Consider the following 11,685-nt stretch of genomic DNA (forward strand, 5'->3'; position numbering starts at 1 on the left):
TACTTGCAACTGAGAACATTTTGCTCTTTCTTCTGCCCATTTTCCCACCCAACTTTGTGTAGGGCCTTTGCTTGTTGGTGTGTGTGTTCACAGTGTGTTGCATGACTTACAAACACACACACATACACACACACATACATAACTGAGGTGTCAGCACCTATATTTCAGTAAATATGAGAATTTTTATACACTGTTGTGCAGTTTGCTTTTTTTTTTAACTTGATAGTACATCTTGGAGAGCTTTCCATATTAGCAGGCATAGATTAAATTGGCTTTTTTAAAAAATTAAAATATAAAACATACATAATGTTAAAAAAAAATTCGAAGACCACAAAAAGGAATAAAGTGAAAATTATGTCCTTCTAATTTCAACTCTCTAGTCTCCCTCCTGTTCTCTTTGTCCAGGCACAGTCTTAGGTAAAGTCATTAAATAGACCTAATGTAAACATAAATATATATGGGGAGAGAGAGATGAAAGATGCCTGCAGCTGCAGACAGGGGCGCCTGGGTGGCTCAGTCAGTTAAGCAACCGACTCTTGATTTTGGATCAGGTCATGATCTCAGGATCCTGGGATAGAGCTCCAGAGTGGGCTCCAACTGGGCGTGGAGTCTGCTTGAGATTCTGTCTCCCTCTCCCTCCGCCCTTCCCTACCCCCTCTCTCTCTAAAAAAAAAAAAGAAAAGAAAAAAGATGTCTCGAGGTTGCTTGCTGCCCTCCTATGAACAGATGGAGTCTGTCTCCCTATCCCCTGGAGTCTAGACCAGTCTTGTCACTACTTCAACCAATTGAATATGGCAAAAGAACACCAATCACAGCTCAGGACTGAGTCTTTTGAGGGCACTAGCTGCTTCTTTTCCTTGGAAATGAGAGGCAAAATGTCTTACTACCTCAAGACTGACATGCCATGAGATTCATTCCAATCACAAGACGCTCCAAACACAGTGTTCAGGAATGACTGGAGTCTCCATAGCCCAAGTCAATAGAGTGTATTATCCAATCCAATTGTTTTAGTTCATATTTCTTTAACTGTGGCAGGCTTTGAAGCATCTTTTTGCAGATTTGACAGGGTTTTTTGTGTGTTTTTTCCTCTGCGAACTATCTGCTAACCTATTTTACCCTTCATATTGTTAATTTTTTATTGAATTATTAGACTTTTATATATTGAGAAATTAATTCCTTTTGTGCTATGAATAAATTTTTAATGTGTATATAATCAAATGTATCCATCTTTCTGTTATGGTCATAATTAATAGGACTATTTTACTCTAATATTAGTGTCTTCACATTTTCTTTTAGATATTTTATATGTTGATTTTTTACATTCCATATTCGGGATACCTTTAATTTATGGTGCTATAATAGTGATGTAGAGATCTAGTTGTAATCTCTTCCAGGTGGCTATTTTTCCCTAATTATTTAAATGTAATCTCTATATACTAAATTCTCATGTCCATTTAGGTTTTTTCTTCTATTTTTTGATTCATGCACAAATTCTTGGCTTTGGTTTATTGTCAATTTAATAACTTTAAATATGAAATAATAAAATCATTTGACATCTATAGATGCCATTAATGAATTTGAGTTTAAAATTTAATAAAAAGATTCTAGCAAGCGTCATACAAATTCCAACTGGTCATCAAATTATCATATTATAAAATTATCCTTCAAAAAGTGTAGAGAGGTTTTTTTTAAAGTTCACATGCCCTGAAGAACAAAAGAAAAACAGCAATGGCCATTTTCACTTAATGTTTGTTAGCACGGAAACACAACAGTATGTTTCTATAATTTCTGGAATTAACAAAATTAATTATAAATTCACAACATATGGGTCACACAAAATGAAAGATTAATTCATCTGAGCAGACATGGGCCAATTAGCTCTGGAAAAATAAAAGTAGTTCGTAAACTGTACAGTTACTTGAAATCACAAGGAAAGCAATACACGCATGGTTTGGTTGCTTTGTATTATAGTTCTTAGTTGCTTCTGCTTTGTATTATAGTCCATTTTAAAATGGATGTTCTTCCTTCTCCCTGTGAATGGTGAGTTCAGTTATTAAAGATAGAAAAGTAGCTTATTTATCTTCGAATCTCCTCTGTGCTGATCACAGTGCATAGAATATAATGTGTGTTAAGTAAACGTCAGCTCAATGATGTGAAGGCATGGATCCAATGTCATACATTTTTATTTGAAACTTCATTAAGGGGGCGCCTGTCTGGCTCAGTCGGTTAAGCGTCTGCCTTTGAGTCAGGTCATGATCTCAGTGTCCTGGGATCGAGCCCCACGTTGGGCTCCCTGCCCACGGGGAGCCTGCTTCTCCCTCTCCTCCCTGCTCATGTTCTCTCTCACTCTCTCTCTCAAATAAATACATAAAATCTTAAAAAAAAAATAAAGAAACTTCATTAAGCTCCCAAAGTCAAGGACAAAGCATGCGATGAAAAGAATAAACAAACAAAACAAAACTTTTGAGATAACAATACTGAAATTGTCAAAAATGTTGTCTGTCATTGTATCTAGGCAAGACTAGGCCAACGGAATAACAAAAGATAATGATTTTGGAATTCATTAATCAGTTATATATTACTGGTATATTACATATCTCTTTTTTCTATTTGCATGTCTATCTGTTAATTAAGTTATTTGTGGAAAACGTATTCATAAACGATTTGTACCCATGCTGTGTGTTAGATTCTGGAGATCAGATGAAAACCAGGGTGTCAGAGAGACTTGAATAGGTTTTTATTCAGGACATCAAGTAAAGACTTACTACAATAAGTTCTGTCATAAAGGCATGTGCACAGGGTTGGGGGAAGAAGATAGGATGTACACAAGGGTTTGGAAGTGATGTGTCCTACGAGAGGCAATAGAACTGGTTCCTGAAACCATGCAGGAAGCACATCCCAGATGGAGGGAACATGGGGTAAGTGGTACTGTGGATATGCTAAACACACAAACAAAAAATCATTGTCGGCTGGGGAGCAGTCTCCTGGATTTAGGATTAATAACTATGTGTTTCATGTATCACTGATAAAACTTGACGTACAGTTTCTCTCTCTCTCTTTTTACTTTTATTCTGGCGAAGATGAGTTCAGAGACCTTTCCCGTTCTAGTTCTGCGCCGCCCCGTGTATTAGAGCATACACAAAAGAGAAGCTCAGCTTTGCTATTCATCAGTGTGAGACATGAAATTCCTATTGAAAAGAGGAGGGAAGGACTTCTTTAAAAACAGTACCACTTTATTTTACAAGGTAAAAAATAACCATATAATAACAACGTAAATACATGACTGTTGACAATGTAAGTGCCATGTTACCAGAGAGCAATTATCTACTTCTCTCCTTTTTTAAAACAAAGACCAAGCTGAAAATCTAAGAGCTGCAAGTTGCATGATGATTATTCTGTTCATTACTTGGTAACTGGAAGTATAATTATCAAGTAATCTGCATGAACATAATTACGTATTTACATAGTCTTTGCCATGTAATTATAGAGGAGTTCAGTGATTATACAGTATACTCCTTGAAAAAGAAAGTGATACCAAAAAACAACAACAAAAAAAAATCTGTGTGAAGTAGTCATCTCAAACAGAAAGAATTAAACATAAGGATGATTTATCTGAGAGCAGTCCTAAATCATAACGTAAGTGAAAACAATAAAAATTAGATCAATTTCCAATCATGAAAACCAATCAGAGTCCATTTCATGAATTATGGAAGCCTGCTGAGACCGACAAACCATTTCATTCATTAAGTGCTCAAGGAACATAGTAGAATGTGCTTTCTTATTTCAAAGTGAAGGTTTTTAAATGTCTATTAGTCTAATCATCGTTATCTCGTCTTCTTTCTCCCACTATTAAAATCACAAGTGTATCTTTTAAATTCTAAGATGTTTAATGAGTAGATAAAAAATGAAAAAGAATAAAGTTGAATAGTGTTGATCACTTAACAAAGTTCTGAGGCTTTCTCTCACACACACACAAAAAAGAATATTAAGTACTTTATTTTTTAAGATATTTAAAATGGATGGTGTGAAAGAGGATGTTCTGGAATTTTTAAGCATTTTGGTAACTGCGTCCTCATTACTAAGATCCCTCTATTGACTGATAATTGACCACAATACATTTGCTTTTGGTTTGCAAGGGATGTTCAGGCCACAGTCAACGAATGGATGGCATATTCTGCACAGTGAAGATTATCACTTAAGAGAGTCATTGTCTGAAATCATTTGCATAAAACAACAGTTCAGTCAGAAATGAATCCAAAGTGACTTCTTGAGTATAGACCAAATTTGGGTAAGAACCTGTAATCTGCAAGATACACACACAAAACCAACACAATTGAAAGCCTGTGATGATTTCACATTAGTCACTGTCCTCTAAATAGAAATATTCCTCCAGAATTTACACAGGCTCATACTGGAGTCTAACAAGCTTGGCAAGTTGACTCTTTTAGTTCTGTAAATGCTATTTAATACATCCATGGAGTCATTTGCTGCTATTTTTCATAGTTAAAACAACATCTGAAGGTTGGTGACTGGCAATAAGAAAGTAATTTAAGCATGAGACAATCAGACTGTGAGGCTTTTGTCATTCCTCATTCTGAAAGAGTGTATGGGAGACATCAGATCTGCAAGCCAACGTCGCTGAAGATGTTACAAATTAGTTTTCATATTTTTGGTGGAAAAAAAAAATTGTGTCTTTAAAGAATTTCTACTCCTAAATTAACAATGTCACAAATATTTGAGACCCATTCCCTGCGTTTCTGTTGAATATTTGTTTCTTCTGTACAGATCTTCTTCCCAGGACACGGTAATGACAGAGTGCAGAAGGCCTTCCAAAAGGTAGCAAGATGCTTCCTGACTCCTCTGGTACCTGCTGCCTAATCCAGAGACCCAGTTACTCCACCAGCCAAGGAAGATGGGCGTGGTGCCCCCCTGAGAGACTGCCCTGGGCCTTGCATATCACAAACGCACATGCACACAGAAATAATGTATACGTTGACACATATGGGCGGCTCCTTACTGGGGATTTGCCCATGAATCACACCAGGCCAACTCCCTAGAAACACTTCTCCACAGCTCTTGCCCTGTGTCCTTGAAGCAGAATTCAATTTTGTTTGATGCAACAGTGGCTTACGAGGTATGCCTGCTCTCACCCAAGGTGGGCAGAGCCTGGAGGAGCAGGGAGCAATGAGGTGGCAGAGCACTTAGACAAAGAGAAAGCAAACGAGCACCATGTGGGTTTCTTCCTCTGCAATGGCATACAAACACAATAGATTCTCGTACAATGAGGTGCCATGTTCTGATGGAGGCAGGCGTCCACTTCCTTGTTAGTTTCTTATTCACTACACTTGCATACGGTGGCTGAAGAATATCATGCAATATTGAGCAATGTATGAGTTGTGTGGATGTAGGTCTTGATTTTTGAAAAATGAAATGTAAGTTTTCCAAAAATCAAATTATGAAAGCTCAAATTTATTTCAATAATTGCATTGGAAATTTTCATACTCATCACTTATAATTTATATTATATATAAAATTATATAATGGATAATGTTGAATTTTTAGAAAGAATTGCTTTTAGAAAGCAGTAGTAATTGAAATTGTTTTTAGTTTGTTGTATTTCAATAAAATATATTCAGGTTTTGAACATTCTGAGTGCAATTACATGTTTTAGTTTTTTAGGGCACTATTCTCAAAAGAACAACAATGTTGTGAAAATCTTTAGTATAAAAACAATTAGGGGGCCCCTTGGGCAGCTCAGTCAGTTAAGCTCCTGATTCTTGATTTCAGCTCAGGTCTTGATCTCAGTGTTGTGAGATCCAGCCCCATGTAAGGCTCTGCGCTGAGTGTGAAGCCTGCTTGAGATTCTCTCTGTCTCCCTCTGCCCCTCCCCTGCCTGCTCTCTCAAAAAAAGTAGTGATTTTTGTTAACTTAAGGCAAGAAAATTTTTATGGAATACATAGTAAGTTTAAGAATTGCATATGCCTTCATTTTATACTCCTCAAACAACACTGGAACACACCTATCAACGGAACACCCAGATATGTAATAACCATGAAATTCAGTCACATTTTGCTAGCATTTAGTCATATAAAAGCTACAACTTTGGATATTTTTTGTTTTGACATTATGAAGGTATATTTGTCAAGACAGGAGTATAAAACATCTTTTATTTAACATCTTGTTAAGTCTGATTTATACCTTTAAATTTCAGACATGCATGGAGGCTTCCTTTTTTTTTTTTTTTTTTTTGTCTTATCCTAACCCTAAAAAACATTCAGGGAAGGGGTGTGGTGCAGCTCTCCCTCTCATTGGGACAGGATGATTGGAAGGGGAGCAAATACTGGTCCCCATCTCAAGTGTCACCACCACCAGCCTCCTTCTCCAGCAACCGACCAGTGGCGACCTATAGAACACGGGACAGGAAATTGTATAGAGGGAACAAACTGAGTTTAAATCAACAGAATGGAGAGAAAAGAAGGGTGATTGAGAAAAGAGAAAATCACAAGCAAATTAAGAATGACAAATCAGGTTAAAAAATCCCTGCAGGAGACAGGGAAGAGCAGAATTCACACTGAAAAAAATTAAGGCAGTACCATGGAAAGACAAACTTGAAAAGGTGCCCAAGGATCAAGAGGACAATGACAGAGATGAAGCTCACTAGAGAGTGGAGAATAGCCCTGCCAAAGCAGGAACAGAGCTGTAACATCGAGATCATTAATATTCCAGAATTTTTTTAAAAAGGAAAAGGAAAGGACAATCAATGGGGAAAATCCGTTGAGCTGAAAAGATCTGTAAGAACAATTTGAGAGAATACACTACATTGCAGGTAAAAAAAAAAAAAAAGCAAAACAAGAAAAAGTTCATCCCATCAAAATACAGCCAGGCCAAAATAATAATACTGATGATGATGGATGCCCCAGACGAGAGCTAGAGTTCTCTGGGGAACAGGCTGAACTGTCTTTGGCCAAGTTGTCTTTCATGGACGGAATCAACAGAAAGACATTTTCAGACACACAAGGACTCTAAAAAAAGCATCACTATGTGCCCTTTTATAAAAATAAAAGTTTGTGTGAGACCATCAACATTAAAAGCTCACCAGTAGGGTACACGAGGCATAAAAGGGACTCATTGTCTCCCCCTCATAGTGGTTCAGGGCTCAGAAATGAAGACTCATAGGCTTGTTTTAATTCTTGATGCTGATACTAGTTGTGCCTTTTAACTTGTATGAATCTAGTTTCCCATCTGTAAAATGGGGAGAGTGGTATCTACAACAAATAGCTGTAAGGCTTTGATGTATGTCAAATATTTCTTGTGCAGCCTCTCAGATAAGGGAGTGCTCAGGAAATGCTCATGACATTGTCATTGGCACCAGACGTGTAATATTTAAGACTAAAATTAAGTGAAATGCCCTTTGAAGGAGCTACTTGAATTTATGGCAATCTCTACTATGCCCTATGTATGGAGACATACAGCCACTTTGAAAAATATCTTTTTACTTCTGAAAAGTACACGTCTGATGATCCCCCTCTCATATGAATATTATACACATGTGTGTAGATTTTGTACATTATGTAAATACCATCATAAAAGTATAGGCGAAGGAGGAGTAGCAGACCTCTCATTAACTAATCAAGATCTACATCAATTGGTGACAAAACTAACCACTGAGGCAGAGGTGGATCACCTCATTATGAAATGGGCCCAGGGTCATCCAAATATCTGCTTTTTGATAACTGAAGTTTGTGTGAACTGGTAAGGTAGACCAGAGTGGCCCCAGTCAAGATTTTCTCATTGGCAGAGAAAGACAATGAGAGTATGGAATGAAATCCCCATGTTCGTCGATGCTGATGGTTCAGATTCAACAGAAAAGCTAAGTGTTAAATGGTGACTTTTGAGGCCCCACCAAGGGGTAACACAGGGCCAGTGCTACCAGACTGACAGTGGTTTCCCTACAATGATGGACAAGAGTGCCATGGGGGACAGGCCAATCCTCAAAAGAATACTCTGTCTCAGAAAAAAGAAATGGTGGCCACTAACATCTGGAAAACAAGATCGGTCCCTTTCTCTGGGAACCTCAGCACAAGGAAGACACTGGGAGCTCAAGAGGGTAGCTGGAAAAAAAGAATATGTGACCACATGTGTCCCTTGAGTGGACGAATCAAGTCATACCAGCTAAAAGTGTTCATGAAATTAAGAAATATACAGTAAGCATCATAAAAAGTTGACATGTCCCCACCATCCCAGCTTTTCCAGAAAAGGGCCATGGCTAGTTTTCTTAGTCTAATCAAATCAAAATTATGCACTCCCCACAATTTAATTAAACTTGACTTCTTGCCAAGACTTTTTAAATATTTTCCAGGGTGTCATGCTTCTAGCTTTTTCAAAATGTTGTAAGCATTACATCCATGTAAGAAACAGTTATCCAGCAATTTGTTAACATATATCCAAATACAGCATATCAATGTACTAACACTATTGGTTCATAAATACTTTACTGATGTTCAGAGTTCATGGAGAAAATTCTTCTTATCTGCAATGAATTACCTGTTATTCTGACTTCCTTCTGAGATTTTGTCACAACTCACTTACACCCATTTACCAACCTGGAAAACCTCCCACCAGGTTCTTTGTTATCCATTAAATGTTTAGTCAGAAGAACTCCCAAATCCATTAAAAATAACATCAGACTTACAAAAACTGAAATGTAGTTTTCTTTAAGTTCAGAAATAGAATTTCTGAGAAAATCAAATACTAGAATTTTCATGTTCCTCTGAGATGGAAGATGTAACTATAAACCAACCCTGAATGAAATCGCTAAACAGACAAAATGTCTCCAAGACTCTTCCATTTTCTGGCACTCAGTGTTTCCACATTGTCTAGTCTTCCCCCTTCACAAAAGAGAAGGACCTGGTAAATTTATTCATACCAAAGTGCTGTGAACTGACATCCATGTAATCTCAGGATTGAAATATGTATCAGAGACCATCCAGCCCAACCTTCTACCTAATATAAGATCAACTCTTCAATACCCTTGAGAAGCAAGCATCACTTTTCCTCCCAGAGATCAACTCACTCTCTTCCCATTGCTAGGCAGCCTCTCTCAAAACACTTTGACCTCCTTTGGGTTTAAGTTGCCTCCTTCAACTATCAGCTGTTACTCATGCTTTGACCCCACAGACTATGTCCAGCCTTTTGTCCAGCTCTCCAGGTATTTGCAGAAAGCTATTGTATTCTTAAGTGGCTCTTTCACTGACTTAACCTTGGTCATTTCAACTTGTGCTCTATGTCATGGTTTCCAGACAACTACCATCTTACATTTGTTTGGATGTTTCTTAGTTTGTAAACATCCTTCTCCAAGGATGCTACTCAGAAAAGCTTCATTCTTATACCAATTTCAGGAAAGGTGTTGTGGTATTTTAGAAAGAGCTCAGACACTGAAACTATACAAGATGGGGGAGGAGCAAGATGGTGGAGGAGTAGGAGACCTAAATTTCATCTGTTCCTGGGAATTCAGCTGGATAGGGATCAAACCATTCTGAACACCTAGGAACTCAACAGGAGATTGAAGAAAAGAATAGCAGCAACTCTCTGAATGGAAAAGTGACCACTTTCTGAAAGGTAGGACGTGCAGAGAAGTGAATCTGAGGCGATATTCAGGAAGATAGACGGAGGGGGAGGGGGCCTCTGTGAGCCGCTACCAGCAAGTGATAGAGCAGCGGAGCACAAAATTGGAACTTTTAAAAGTCGGCTCCACTGAGGGACGTCACTCTGGTGGCTAAGCAGGGGGTGGAACCCTCGTGGGGACAGTGTGGTCTCAGGACCCTCAGGGTCACAGAAAGACCGGGGGTGCCTGAGTGCAGCAGAGCTCCCAGGTATCGGAGCAGGGAAGCCGGCTACAGAGATGGAGCCAAGGTGCGGGCTCTCAGCTCGGGGTTGCCATAAACCGTGATCCGCAGCACAGCTGGGCCACTGCTCCTCCAGCAGGGACCCAACAAGCGGCAGATCTGGGGAGATCTGTCGGGTGTCAGAGATAGAAACACTCGGTCACAGGCCGGGTGAGCACAGAGTGCGGCCGGAGATGGGGAGACGGGAGTGACTGAATGCTTTTCTCTGGGGGCTCACTGAGGAGTGGGGCCCCGAGTTCTCAGCTCCTCTGGGGCGGAGATTGGGAGGCTGCCATTTTCACTCTCATCTTCCAAAGCTGTACAGAAAGCTTGCAGGGACAAAAGCTCCTGAGAACAAACCCGAGCAGATTACTTTGCCCGGACCCCGGCAAGGGTGGGGCAATTCCGCCTCCAGCAAAGACATCTGGGAACCACGGCAACAGGCCTCTCCCCTAGAAGATCAGTGAGAATAGCCAGTCAAGACCAAGTTTATTGATCAATGAGAATGGCAGAACTCCAGCGCTAGGGGAATACTGCACATAGAATTCATGGCTTTTTTACCATGATTCTTTAGTCTTTGAAATTAATTTTTTTTTACTTTCTTTTTCTTTTTTTTTTTTTTTGAATTTTTCTTTTTCCCTTTTTCAATCAACATCTTCTCAATCCCTTTTTTAAAAAAATCTTTTTTATTTTCCATTTTTAAAGTCATATTCTATCCCTTCATAGTAGTTAACCTTATTTTTGGTGTATATATATATATATAAGCTGTTCTCTCTTTAAAATTTTGGGATACAGTTTCTTCTAACAGACCAAAATATACCCTAAATCTCTAGTGTATGGCTTTGTTCTAGTCTCCTGCCTGATCACATTCTCCCCCTTTTTTTTCTTTTCTTTTTTTTTTAAATCATCTTCTTTTTTTTTTAACCAACTTCTTATCTTATCAATTCCTTTTATAAAATTTTTTATAATTTTCATCTTTACAGTCATATTCCATCCCTTCATCGTATTAACCCTTATTTTTGTACGTATATAAGTTTTCCTTCCTTTAAAATTTTGGGAGGCACTTTCTTCTAACAGACCAAAATACACCCAAAATCTAGTGTTTGGCACTGATCTATGCACCAGTCTGATCATATTTGATCATATTCTGGGTTTTTTGTTTGTTTGTTTGTTTGTTTGTTTTTTGTTTTTTTGTTATTATCTTTTTCTTTTTCTTTCTTTCCCTTTCTTTTCCCCTGGTTTCAGGTCTCTTCTGATTTGTTTAGTGTATATTTTTCTGGGGACGTTTTTACCCTGTTAGCATTTTGTTCTCTCATTCATCTATTCTCCTCTGGACAAAATGACAAGACAGAAAAAAATCACATCAACAAAAAGAACAAGAGGCAGTACTGACTGCCAGCGACCTAATCAATACGGACATTAGTAAGATGTTGGAATTAGAGTTCAGAATGATGATGTTAAAGATACTAGCTGGGCTTGAAAAAAGCATGGAAGATATTAAAGAAACACTTTCTGGAGAAATAAAAGAACTAAAATCTAACCAAGTTGAAATCAAAAAGGCTATTAATGAGGTGCAATCAAAAATGGAGGCTCTAACTGCTAGGATAAATGAGGCAGAAGAGAGAATTAGTGATATAGAAGACCAAGTGCTGGAAAATAAAGAAGAGAGAAAAAGAGAGACAAACGACTACTGGATCACAAGGGCAGAATTCGAGAGATAAGTGATACTGTAACACGAAACAATATTAGAATAATTGGGATCCCAGAAGAAGAAGAAAGAGAGAGAGGGGCAGAAGGTATA

This window comes from Leptonychotes weddellii, chromosome 3 (genome assembly GCF_054177405.1).
Source record: "Leptonychotes weddellii isolate Sample4059 chromosome 3, ASM5417740v2, whole genome shotgun sequence".
NCBI lineage: Eukaryota > Metazoa > Chordata > Mammalia > Carnivora > Phocidae > Leptonychotes > Leptonychotes weddellii.